This window comes from Cryptomeria japonica, chromosome 1, assembly GCF_030272615.1.
Source record: "Cryptomeria japonica chromosome 1, Sugi_1.0, whole genome shotgun sequence".
In the NCBI taxonomy this organism is placed as follows: domain Eukaryota; kingdom Viridiplantae; phylum Streptophyta; class Pinopsida; order Cupressales; family Cupressaceae; genus Cryptomeria; species Cryptomeria japonica.
In genome coordinates, this window is record NC_081405.1 from 678,671,430 (window position 1) to 678,685,192 (window position 13,763).

Below are 13,763 nucleotides of genomic sequence, written 5' to 3' on the forward strand. Positions count from 1 at the left end.
TGTCATCTCAGACAATCAAGCAAATTGGCAGGTATTCAAAAATGATCGATAGATTGTCAATTTCTTGCAAAATGAAGCAGAGTTTTGGGCTACAAATCAGCCAATGCTACAAGACCAATATGGAGATCAGATCATGCAGCTCAACTCCAACAAGTTGCCTAAAGGTCTTGTTACCTTGGAAGGCATTTTCAACTCGGATGATCAACTAAAGAAGAAGATGAACCTGGCTGCAAAGAAGGGTGATTATAATCCAATTGATGTTGCCAAGGGTAGGTCACTAAATTTGGGAAAGGTATGTTCCTCAATCGAACAAGAAGCCTTTGTTAACCTTTGTCAAAGATACGATGACATAGTTGCTTGGACTTATGAAGATTTGAAGGGTTTTGATCCTAGCCTAACCCAACATACTATAAAACTAAACCCAAATGCAAAAACAATTAGACAAAAGCAAAGGCCAATAAACCCCAAAATTGAGCCACTAATGTGGAAGGAGTTAACCAAACTCATAGAAGCCAATATCATCTTCCTTATCAAACACTCCTCTTGGGTGGCTAACCTTGTCCCGATAAGGAAGAACAATAGGGAAATCAGTCTATGTGTAGACTTTAGGAACCTCAACAAAGTCTACCTTGAGGATCATTATCCCCTTCCCTCCATGGAACAAATTCTACAAAGGGTCGATGGCTTAGAAAGATTTTAATTTTTGGACGAGTATTTAGGCTACAATCAAATTTTGGTCCAAGAGTCAAACCAATACAAAACTGCATTTACTACTAAGTGGACTACCTATGCTTATTGTAAGATGCCTTTTGGGCTAACCAATGCCGGTGCCATGTTTCAAAGAGCAATGGATATGGCTTTCAAGGGTGTACTAGCAAAGTTTGTGCGTATATACCTTGATGATATAACTATTTATTCAAAGCATGCAGCTGATCATTTTGGTGATCTTGAGCAGGTGTTCATGAAATGCAAGTAATATGGTGTTTCCTTGAACCCCAAGAAAATGTGTATTTGCCACTGATCAAGGAAGATTGTTGGGACACATTCTATCCAAGAAAGGCTTAGCCATTGATCCAGAGCGAGTGGAAGCCATTCTTTCTCTTCCACTCCCCAGTCACAAGAAAGGATTACAAAGTTTCCTTAGTAGGATCAACTTTGTGAGGAGGTTCATCCCCAACCTTGCCAACATGGTAAGACCCCTCACCTCCATGCTAAAGAAAAATTTGGGTTTCAAATTGGACCAAAGATGGGATGGCTGGATTTGAAGAAATTAAGCAAGCAATTGCTCAAGCCCCTACTCTTGTCAATCCTAACTGTGAAAAGGATTTTATCCTCTATACCTTCGGAGGAGAATCCAACATCTCAATTGTCCTAACACAGCTAAACAATGATAATTTGGAGCAACCCATTGCCTTCTTTAGTGAGGGATTAAAAGATTATGAGCTTAGGTATAGCAGGTCCTCACTGTTGTAAGAGCATTGAAGAAGTTTAGACGCATGTTGTCTAACAATAAGATCCATCTCTTAGTTCCACATGCAAGCGTCAAGGATTTCCTTCTAAACAAGGACATTAGTGAGTAGCGGGTTGGGTGAATAACCAAGGTCATGGAATATGACATCAACATCAAGATCACCAAGCTTGTAAGAGGCAAGGGCCTATGTGAACAGCTTGTCTCATTTTTCGAGACTCCTTTAGAGGCCGCCCTGTGTTACAAGAGGATCAACCAACTAGCAATGACAATCAGATCGGTTGGGTGAGTGACATGACCACCTTCTTAATGGAAGGTAGATACCCCCAAGGTCTAGATAAGACCAAAATAAGACATTTCAAGTTGCAGTTCATCCCCTAAGTCTTAGTGGATGGCACCCTTTTCTGAAGAGACTCTAATGGAGTCTTGTTAAGATGTGTTGAGCACAATCAAGTCAACAGATTACTAAAGGAATTTCATGATGGCTCTTCAAGGGGCCACTTCTCTGCAAGGACTACAGCTATCAAAACAATAAGGGTTGGTTATTACAAGCCAACCTTATTCAATGACTCACATAGATGGGTGAAGAATTGCAAGAAATGTGCCTTCTTCTTTGGAAAGCAAAGGCTAGCTGCCCTTCCTCTCCACCCTATTCAAGCAGATCAGACATTTGCACAATGGGGTTTAGACTTCATCGGCATGATAAATCCACCTTCTATTGCTGGTCATAAGTGGATCTTGGCCGGAACAAACTACTTCACCAGGTGGATAGAGGCAATTGCATTGAAAGACGCCATAGAGGCCTCAATGTTGGAATTCCTTGATAAAATTGTGACAAGATTCAATGTCCCCTCCACCATCATATTAGATAATGCCAAGGCATTTGTTGGAATACAAATCAGTTCTTGGGCAGTTAAGCATGGTATATACTTAAAGACATCATCCAATTACTACCCTCAGGGTAATCAATTCGCTGAGTCTTCCCACAAAAACTTCATCAAGATAATCAAACAAACAATTGAAGACAATTAGAAGTCTTGGAATACTAAGTTGAGGACAACCTTATGGGCCGATAGAATCACACCCAAGAGGGCAATTGGTAACTCACCTTTCATGCTGGTTTATGGGGAGGAAGCAAGACTCCCATCTTCCCTGGAGTAACCCTCTCTTGAAGTAGCACATTAGTTGGAATTGACAAAGAATGATGCCATGACAATGAGGCTAGCTAAGCTGATGGAGCTAGAAGAAGTTAGAAACCAAGCCATGCATACACTTGAGGTTCATCAAGAGCAAGTCGAAAGAAGTTTTGACAAAAAGGCTACTAATAGGGTCTTCAACAAGGGAGACCTAGTTCTCAAGTGGGATGCGGACAAAGCCAAAGCCGGATGACACTCCAAATTTGATGCTATTTGGAGTGGTCCATATGTCGTCACCGATTACAAGGAGGCCAATGCATTTCATCTCTCTAGGCTTGATGGTGAAGTTCTTCCAATCCCACTAAATGGGATTCATCTCAAGCCTTCCTTCTAAAGAGGGTCTTGATGACAATGTAAATATTAGATTAGAGTTTGTTTTGCTTTCATAAATGCTTTTACACCTACCCCATTCTCCTTAAGAGGGTGTGCACTCTAGTGTCTAGCTTCCCTCCAAGTGTTGTCACGCACATGTTTTTGGTCCTCTCAGTGACTCAGTGCCCAATGGATTCTCAAGGCTTTTGCATTTCATGTCTAGCATGCAAGCATCCCACAGAGGTCGCCAAAATGTTGTCATTTTATGACACCCTTGGTCCATCAGAAAGAACCAGTCAAAGATATGTTCCATGGACCAGCACTGCCCCAGTTGATCAAGCACAAAACCAATGGAATTATGAAATGTTGACGTGTTAACTTGTCACGAGGTGGCTTTGGGCATCCCCTTTGCATCTTGCCCTTGTACCTTGGAGTTTGTTGGTCCCTTCTCCTTCCAATCCCACTAAATGGGATTCATCTCAAGCCTTGCTTCTAAAGAGGGTCTTGATCACAATGTAAATATTATATTAGAGTTTGTTTTGCTTTCATAAATGCTTTTGCACCTACTGCATTCTCCTTAAGAGGGTGTGCGCTCTAGTGTCCAACTTCCCTCCAAGTGTTGGCACGCACATGTTTTCAGTCCTCTCAGTGACTCATTGCCAAATGGATGCTCAAGGCTTTTGGATTTCATGCCTAGCATGCAAGCATCCCACAGAGGTCGCCAAAATGTTGTCATTTTATGACACCCCAAGGTCCATCAGAAAGAACCAATCAGAGATATGTTCCATGGGCCAGCGCTGCCCTAGTTGATCAAGTACAAAACCAATAGAATCATGAAATATTGAAGTGCTAACTTGTCACGAGGTACCCTTGGGCCTTCCCCTTTGCATCTTGCCTTCGTACCTTGGAGTTTGTTGGACCCTTCTCCTTCCCTTTTCTTTCTTAGGAATTCCGGATTTCAGAGTCCAGGGAACCGGTCTATCCCTTCCCTTTTGGGGAGAGGTATCCCATCCCCCCAGACCCCAAAATCTTGGACTTCTCTTCCTTCCGGATTTCGGAGTCCAGGGAACCAGTCTATCCCTTCCCTTTTGGGGAGAGGTATCCCATCTCCCCGAACCCTAGGAATCTTGAACCTCTCTTCCTTCTGAATTTTGGAGTCTGAGGAACCGCTCTATGCCTTCCCTTTTGGGGAGAAGTATCTCGTCTCCTCAGACCTTGGAATTCTGGACTTCCCTTCCTTTCAAATTTCGGAATCCAAGGAACCAATCTATCCCTTCCCTTTTGAGGAGAGGTATTCCATATCCCGTCTCCCCAAACCCTGAAATCCTAGACTTCCCTTCCTTCCAGATTTCGAAGTCCGAGGAACCAGTCTACCCTTCCCTTTTGGGGAGAGGCATCTCATCTCCTTGGACCCCGGAATCCCAAACTTCTCTTCCTTCCAAATTTCGGAGTCTTGGGAACCAGTCTACCCCTTCCTTTTTGGGGAGAGCTATCCTGTCTTCCCCAAACCCCGAAACCCGAAGTCATCCTTCTCCTCCCTCTCATTCCTCCGAACTCCAAGATTCCCGCTTCCTCTTCCCTTGCAACATTTTCCTGAAGGCTCGACGTTCGGCCTCCAGTGACATCAACACTTCCGAATAACGTGATCAACACTCAAGGCTCTTAATGCTCCACCAACTCCTGCGACTTGTCTACTTTCACTTATGGAGGTACGGGTGCGCATTTAATGATTTTGCAAGATTGCCATCAAGTGGAGTCCAAGGCCATGCTTATTTATGGTTACTTGATGGCCTTCATGTTAGATCTGTACGTGTTGACTTTGGAATGTCAGGCAATCTACCTTCTAAAAGTACTTTCCTTCATGAGATTCCCTTGTCAGGGTAAGGATGGGTGTCTTCCATGCACAACCATGTCAAATCCGTGCACTTCCCTACCTTCCCAAACTAACATTCCTTAGTGCACGCCAGGGTCAAGGTTTTCCCTCTTTGACCATTGATCTCTTCTCTGCAACTAGTTTGCTATATCTAGGTTGTTAAGCCTCATTGTAAAGGGCTCTCTCCCTATTGGCTTGAGCTATACTCTGCTCTTTCACTTCTCTTGAAGATTTGTATATTTTCTTATATTTTTGCAGCTGTAAGTTTGGTGATTGGCCTAAGAACGAATTGAAATCATCATTCTTTCCTGTCTTCAACTTATGCATGTTGTGTATGTTTTTTTACCTTCATTATAAATGTATGTTATGTGGCTTTCTCTCACGTTTATGTTGTGTTAACTTGTTTCTGAGCATGACTTGTGGGAAACCTTTCTTCCCTTTTGACATTCAGTGAATCCTAACCTCCATACGTGCATTTGGGGTCACTCATGCAACTGAAGTTTGTGCATCTCCAAGGTATTTCAATTGACTCTGTGTCATTTCAAGTGGGGAGAGGAACATCTCTCATCTTGGTACATCACCTCCTTTCATTTTAACACTTCCTTCTTCCCTTTTGCTCTGCAAGTTGTTAGAATAGGTCTAGAAGTAGAATTTGAAGTGTTGGGTTGGTTCAACACTTACACCTAGATTGAGAAGGAAGTCAGCCTTCTCCGTAGATTCAACCCCCTTTGCGCAAGGTCCCACATTTCGAGGTTGTTTCCATGTTTCACAAGGTTGTTGGATTGATAGCTCATTAAGGTTGATGGGTTTGTAGCTCAATAAGGGTGCAAATTTTTTTGATAACAATTACCATACATAAGACCTATTGAACACATATGCAGGATTGAGAGGGGGTGGTGGATCAATCTAGATCTCTAACACAACTTTATTTCTAACTATTAAACTTCAAACCACTGCTAACATATTACTTTACTAAATTCATAAAAGCACAAAACACAATCAACTCATGAACACCAGATTTACGTGGAAAACCCAAGAAGGGAAAAACTATGGTGAGAATCACACTCACAATATAGATAAAAATGATTAAAATAATTAGGCCATAGGCCAGGGAGATCACTACTCCAAACTTGCAAGATAAGGTGCACAACCTTAGGCCATGAAAGCACAAACACAATCAACTCATGAACACAAGATTTACGTGGAAAACCCAAGAAGGGAAAAACTATGGTGAGAATCACACTCACAATATAGATAAAAATGATTAAAATAATTAGGCCATAGGCCAAGGAGATCACTACTCCAGACTTGCAAGATAAGGTGCACAACCTTAGGGCAAGATACAAAGGACTTGCACAACTGAAACACACTGCTTTCAAAGCAAGATTACAAAGAGTTGTCAAGAGAAACACACTGTCTTCCGATAGGACTAGCTAAATTGAAAATGAATAGGATCTCCTAATCTTGACATTGACCTTGAATCACTGTGTCAAGTGTCCAATATCATGGCGAATACATCTGACCTCAAACTCTGTTACCGAACACTATCAAAACTCTTCTCAACTAACTATCGCACACCTTTTCAATCAAATCTGTCTACATATCAATCACATCCACAACTCATCATTTCAGACACATCCCATGCTTCTATGCATCTCAACACACACATGTACTCATCCTGATATACAAAGATATTCATTAAAACTCTCAGTAAGTTCGGCCCAGAATATATAAAATTACATAAACTAGACCATCTGGACCAATAATATCCAATGCGGTCCACTCCAGGAGAAAGAGGGGACCCAAAAACAGCACCACTCATCCTTCTAAGTTGATTTCAACGAGCCACATATGCTAAAACATCTTCCAAAGTCGGTTCCAAATGAAACGTGTATATAAACAATAAAACTCAGCAACAAGTAGGCCCAAAAGTAGCTTCCAATGCAAATTACCTAATGCGGATCTTCACACAACATGGTGAGACCCAAAACAACATTCCAAATCAACCTCCAATGCATATCTGGACCAAAAAGCATGATCCAAACAAGATAATCCATCTGAGCACACTAAAACCCAACATAGATGACCATACCAAGCACAAACCAGCATAACTCACATGTGGAACAAAAACAACACCAAAGATTCAAAATGGAACACTATACGAACCAAATAAGCATGTCCTCCAAACCGCAACACTTGAATTCACATATCCGGAAGCCACCAAGCAAATTCCAAACTAGTCTGATAGACACTCTCACTGTTAGAGAATAGGAAAAACTAATCTCATCATCTGAACAACCAAAAGACCTGCAAACTTGATAGTAAACCATTCACAGAGCATTAACATTATATCCAAGTCCACACACCATACACTTCACAATCCAAAACAGAACATTCCTCCACTAGGACATTAAATACTCTTTTGTACATATTGAAATCTCTGCTACACTAATCTTCCAGAATCTTCCTCATGTAAGCACAACATATTCACCAGACAATGTGACAACATTTAAACACTTAATACCAGACCAAATATACCACTAAACATCTATCACCAACTTTATATGACTCAATAGCAACACCAAGCAGCACATACTGATATCATACATCTCTAATCATCTTCCACAACAAACTTCAACTGAGGCACTAATCAAACTCAACAGCAACACCAATTTTTGACACTCTTAATCAACAATACAAAATAGAGAAACCTTCATATGCTTGCATAACAACATAATAATAACTCACCTATCACCAACTGTAACCAATAGAAATTTGCACAACACAAGACTATATCGAAACCAGACCACATCCAGACCAACAAGTTTGACATCAATGACAAAATACAAAATTATATCTGGACCAACAAGTTTGACATCAATGACAACATAACTCAAATTTCCAACAAGACCAATATATTGTAATGTCCCCACCCTTGACATTTCACGACTAATATTTCACATGGTGTCAACAAAGCATTTCAATTTTGTGAAGTCTCTAGGAGAGACAAAATTGCTAAAGTATACTGAAAGACCATTATTATAGACAAGTCTTGTATGGTGCTCCATATGGACCATCATATTAACATTGACGAAGTATGCCAAAGAGGTGAATGATGTATCACAATCATACTCTTATATGCATCCTTCATATATGAAAGCTATCCATATCAATTAAACCATTAATACAATCAATCGATTGTTACAATATTGATATTGATCATCGCTGATAATAGCAATAATCATATAGCCAGCAATCATGATTGAAGACATATCGAGCACTCTAGGAGATTCACGAATTAGCTTTTTGCATAGTCGCCATATAGAATGCTCATGGATCCGATTGTAACATACATATATTTCTCATGGACCGGTCAAAAGAATATGTAAAGAGCAATTAACATATGGAGCAATCCTATGAACGACATAACCACAAAGTATTGGGCATTTGAGTGCCAGTGATATATATGTCACCGCAATACCTTAACAATGGCTAATATAAACATAAAAATTTACAGAGGTTTGAATTATGTCTTGCACTACGGAGGAGCTTGGTTTGATCATCCCAAAGCATCTTAGGGATAAGAAACAGCATGAGCAAGAAGGAAGACTGAGCCAATCATGACATTGAACCCCATAACATTACCACTGAGGGAGATCTATGAAGATTGTTCACATAGGCAGACTGAAGAATGTCAATTAACGGCATGTACAATGCAAGGAAGTGAAAACGATTAATTGGGAGATATCGAGTTAAGACGGCAACTTATATATCATCTGTTTAGCTAATGATGGTTGAATCGATAAGAATCATTAAGATAGCTAACATCAACTAATGACTAAACATCCCTTAATTATCATCAAGCATATCTAGAGAGAACATAATAATAATTGATATATTATGGTCAGCAATCATAATTGAGTTATGGGAAGGCACGATATTAATGAAAAATGATTATGATAATCAGAGATCACTTATGAAAAGGATTATGAAGGCAGCGATTAAGCAATAAGGTCTAATCAACAACAAATGGTTGTTATGAAGGGATTCAATCTGGACAAGAAGTGACTTAGCAACTCCAAAGGTTGCCACCCTTTTGATTTTGGGATATAAGAGCAATTTCAATCTCACTTCAATCATCTGATTTGTATTTATTTCTTCTTTGTATCCAGATTGGATAGGCCCTATCGAGCATTTGCCTTTGGCATAAAGGTTGAGAAGGCACCAAGATATTGCATGTGTTTACTCCATCACTATATGTGATTGAAGTAGATTATCAGCATATTAACATTGCCAGATCAGACAAAGCTCTCATAGCATTATTGCTATAATCCACGGAGGAGATTCAAAGCATATATTCTACAGTGACATATCAGAAAGAGCACAATTCTCTTTACTTCTGCAGATTGGAGATCTCAACTTGCATATTCCTTCGAGATAGATCAGGGACGGCAGCATCCAATCAGACCATAGTTGCAGATCATATATATTAATCAAGATCATCTTGCATTTGTTTAAGTGCCATATCAGAGATAGCAGTGATATTTGTTTACATATATCATATAAATCAGAATATAAGTGGTATCAATTGTATTTCATAGGGACAATCCATTATAAAGTGGTATCATAAACTATCATTCTTGCAATCAAGTAATTTCAATTATTATTATTTTAAGCATTATATGAGACTTAAGGAAAGAAATCTCTTGCAATTGATTAATAGAATTAAGTGTTCCCTGTCGCATAAAGAATAACATTAGGGGACATTACAAGTGGTATTAGAGCTTATAATCCTGCCAGCCTGTGAGAAGAACATTCCAGATGGGCAGCAGATGAAGATCATTTGAAGATTGATACAAACTATGACACAATATAGCAGCACTCAAGAAAAATTAAATCAATTGTGGAGTAAGCTAACACTAGTATACAATAATGGCAACAAAGGAGACAATAGAAATCAATTCATTCAAACTCCAACTAAATACATGTCTACAACAAATTCATTAACGCCAGCATTCCCATCCAGAGCCGAACATCAAAGCAATGGACCAACAATGAGGGATCTACATGAGCAAATTAGACAAGATTGGGTAAAAGGAGAACTGCATCATGGCATGTCCCTAGAAGACTACATAGAGCTAAGGGTTAAGTATTCCCCTAAGGAACGAAGAATTCATCACTAGCACCTGAGAAGGGAAAATTGGAAGCATGAACACCTTAATGAACAAAAGATGAATGATTGCAAATCAAACATAGCATCAAGAATCTCACACATCCACTCCCCTCAACAAATGTTATCAGGGGCATTGGAAGTGATTGCGCCAAACGAAGAAAGTGCAAAACATGAAACCTTAAGGAAGGACAAAGCAAGAGATGATCATTGAGCACGACAAGGAACTCATAATGTAGTCACCAAATATTTCAAGGGGCCAAAAACACAAGGAAAGGATAAAAAAGATGTTCCTCATGTATCACAAACGAGTTAAATACATGGATCCATAAGGATGGTGAGGTTAACCTCACATCATCTCAGGATCATGCCCAGAGGATAACATAATAGAGATTAAGGCAAGGAATCATAATTCAGATTATATGAAGTTGTTCAAGGATATCAACCAAATTTGTCTTTCTCATTCTGAAGAAGACATATCATCTATGGTTGTAAATGAGAGAAGTAATGCTTCTAGTGCAAGAAAATCCGGAGTCACTTCTTGTATCCAATCTAATCATCTTAAGATGGATAAACAAGGAATTATAACATCAAAATTATGGGGCGATGAGATACAAAAGATAGTGAACAAAGATAGGAAAGCAGCTAGATATCATGAAACCCCAAACCAATACAAGCAAGAGTTAACAGATAATCATGTCAGGGGATCAAAAGATTGGGGAAGAAATAATGTATTAAAAGAACTAGATGAGGAAGCAAATGATGAAAGTTCGGATATAGATAAGTTTGGTTTCGTAAGCAAAGCTAATTTTCAACTTATTCATAACCCTTTGTTTGAAGTTGAAATGGACAAAACTTATGACAACCCACTCTTTAAATTGAATGAAGAGGCTATTTTGAAATCACACAAACGCAAAATTGAAAAGGAATTTTGGGATCCCAGTGCATCTTAAATCAATAAAGTATGGCGACGAACTTGGAATAGTAGGTTGAGCCCTAGCAAGCCTATCACTAAATATTCTTCAATCAAACTACATAAGGTTATAATTTGGATTCCTTCTTCCGGTCAAGTATCAAATCAGGAATTTTTGATAGCAAGAAGTCACACTTCCATCATATATCTTATGCAAAATAAGTATCAATATCATTATGTTCCAATTAAAATGACATCAATGGAGGGTCTATTGGACAGTGTAGCATCTCTAAGTTCACGGAGGTTAATGATTCAGATTTCTATCTCCATCATGGAGGACAATGATGCCTAACCAACACTCTAGGACATTCATAATTACAGCAAGTAGGAACAAATGGAATCTTTCTCTTGAATTCTTAAGGAAATATGTTAAGATTTTGACTCTATGGTTGAACCAAATCTATTCATCAGTCAAGAATAACGCTAACCATGACATCCATTTTGAGTGGAAGATAGACAATGAGCACTCCCTAAAATTTCCAAAGAGACAATTACAGTTTGGGCATAAGAATTAGATTATGGAAATCAGAGTAGTGCAGCAGCAGCATGGTATTTCGCTCCCAAGACTGATTTCCAAAGAGACAATTACAGTTTGGGCATAAGAATTAGATTATGGAAATCAGAGTAGTGCAACAGCAGCATGGTATTTCGCTCCCAAGACTGATTTGGAAATCAGGAATCAAGATGAACCATGAAGAGTATAATAAAAGCACTCTTGTAAGGTTAAGACTTGAGGTTTTTGAAAAACAATCCTCTAAAGGATGTCTACAGCATGATCTCACCCTGGACAGGTTCCAAGAGGCCATTCAACAAAACTATGTTCTAAATAGATGGCACTACCAAGTTTAGCATCTGGGAATCATTGTTTGAGAATGCTTGTGGGCAAGTATTTTCAAGGAGGGGAGACCGTAATGTCCCCACCTTTGACATTTCACCACTAATATTTCACATGGTGTCAGCAAAGCATTTCAATTTTGTGAAGTCTCTAGGAGAGACAAAATTGCAAAAAATATTGATAGACCATTATTATAGACAATTCTAGTATGGTGCTCAGTATGGACCATCATGTTACCATTGAGGAAGTATGCCAAAGAGGTGAATGATATATCACAATTATGCTCTTATATGCATCCTTCTTATATGAAAGCTATCCATATCAATTACACCATTAATACAATCAATCGATTGTTACAATATTGATATTGATCATTGCTGATAATTGCAATAATCATATAGCCAGCAATCATGATTAAAGACATTCGGGCACTCTAAGGAGATTCACAAAGTAGCTTTCTGCTCAGTCGCCATACAAAATGCTCATGGATCCGATTGTAATATACATATATTTCTCATGGACCAGTCAAAAGAATATGTAAAGAGCAATTAACATATGGAACAATCCTATGAACGACATAACCACAAAGTACTGGGCATTAGGGTGTTGGTGATATATATGTTACTGCGATACCTTAATAATGGCTAATATAAACAAAACAAATTAAGGTTTGAATTACGTCTTGAGCTACGGAGGAGCTTGGTTTGATCATCCCAAAGCATCTCAGGGATGAGAAACAGTACGAGCAAGAAGGAAGACTGAGCCAGTCATGACATCGAGCAAATATGACAGTACGAGTATGGTTTTTAAGTTCAATATATTGGCCTATAAAATATGGGCCAATATATAGATGATTCAGTTGTATAGTTTTTGAGTTCAATATATTGGCCCATAAAATATGGGCCAATATATAGATGATTTAGTTGTATAGTTTTTGAGTTCAATATATTGGCCCATAAAATATGGGACAATATGTAGATGATTTAGTTGTACAGTTTTTCAGTTCAATATATTGGCCCATATTTTGTTAGTAGTCATTTATATGAAATCATCTATTATGAATTGTTCTTCAGCATTCATTGCATTTAGGTGATACCCTCAGGGGTGAAGCATTTTGACCTTTTGGGAGGCCACTCATCTCAATGCTACTCCAAAATTAATGTGCTTAACCATAGAATGTCCCTCAAAATTAAACCCACTTAACTTACAACTCAAGCATGTATAAAATATTGCAATATTATCCATCCCAATGAAAGTACAAACAAAATTTTAGATAACTTGCATGTTCATATTTTATTGAAATTTTGGATAGCAACAATACACCAAATTGGTGTCTTGCTTAATAGCACCTAAGAAAGCTATCTTGACCTTTAATAGTTGTACATATTGAAATATCTTTTAATGTTTAACTTCTCTATATAGCTTGACTTGTTGAGTAATACTAACCTAGAGCAATGATTTGTTTATCAAGAGTATGAGATCATTAATTATGGAAGGAGAAAATGCTCTTTTATGGTAATAACTATCCGCACATTGCAGAAAAATTAGAAGAGCTAAAAGACAATCTTGCTTAGGTGGTTTGCATTCAGTTGAAATGGCGTAAAGAACTCTGCGGCTAGTCTTTATGTGCTACAAAATGGATTGCAGAAAAGGAAACGGGAAAGTAAGATGGAGGGCCCTATAAAAAGAACACAATCCAAAACTAAGGTTCATGATGAGATGCCATTAAAATCGAGGAGTCCCTAGAGACTTCCTTTGTGGAACAAGTCAATTTTCTGAACAAAGAATTGTTGACTACCACTAGAGGTAGAGGCCCCAATGAATACAAGCCCTTCTTTTGCTATAAGATAAAAATGCTACTGGTCAAAAAACTAGCTATTAAATTAGAGCACGATTTCCACCATGCAAGAGCTACATTGAAATTAAAAAATGATAG

At 38.6% G+C, this 13,763-nt stretch overlaps 1 protein-coding gene across 7 annotated transcripts in view; it reads right to left on the reverse strand.

Moving 5' to 3' along the window:
• The window catches only part of LOC131030328 (ATP-dependent RNA helicase DEAH13), a 68,629-nt gene that overhangs the window by 26,903 nt on the left and 27,963 nt on the right, over positions 1–13,763 (reverse strand). The window lies entirely within an intron of this gene.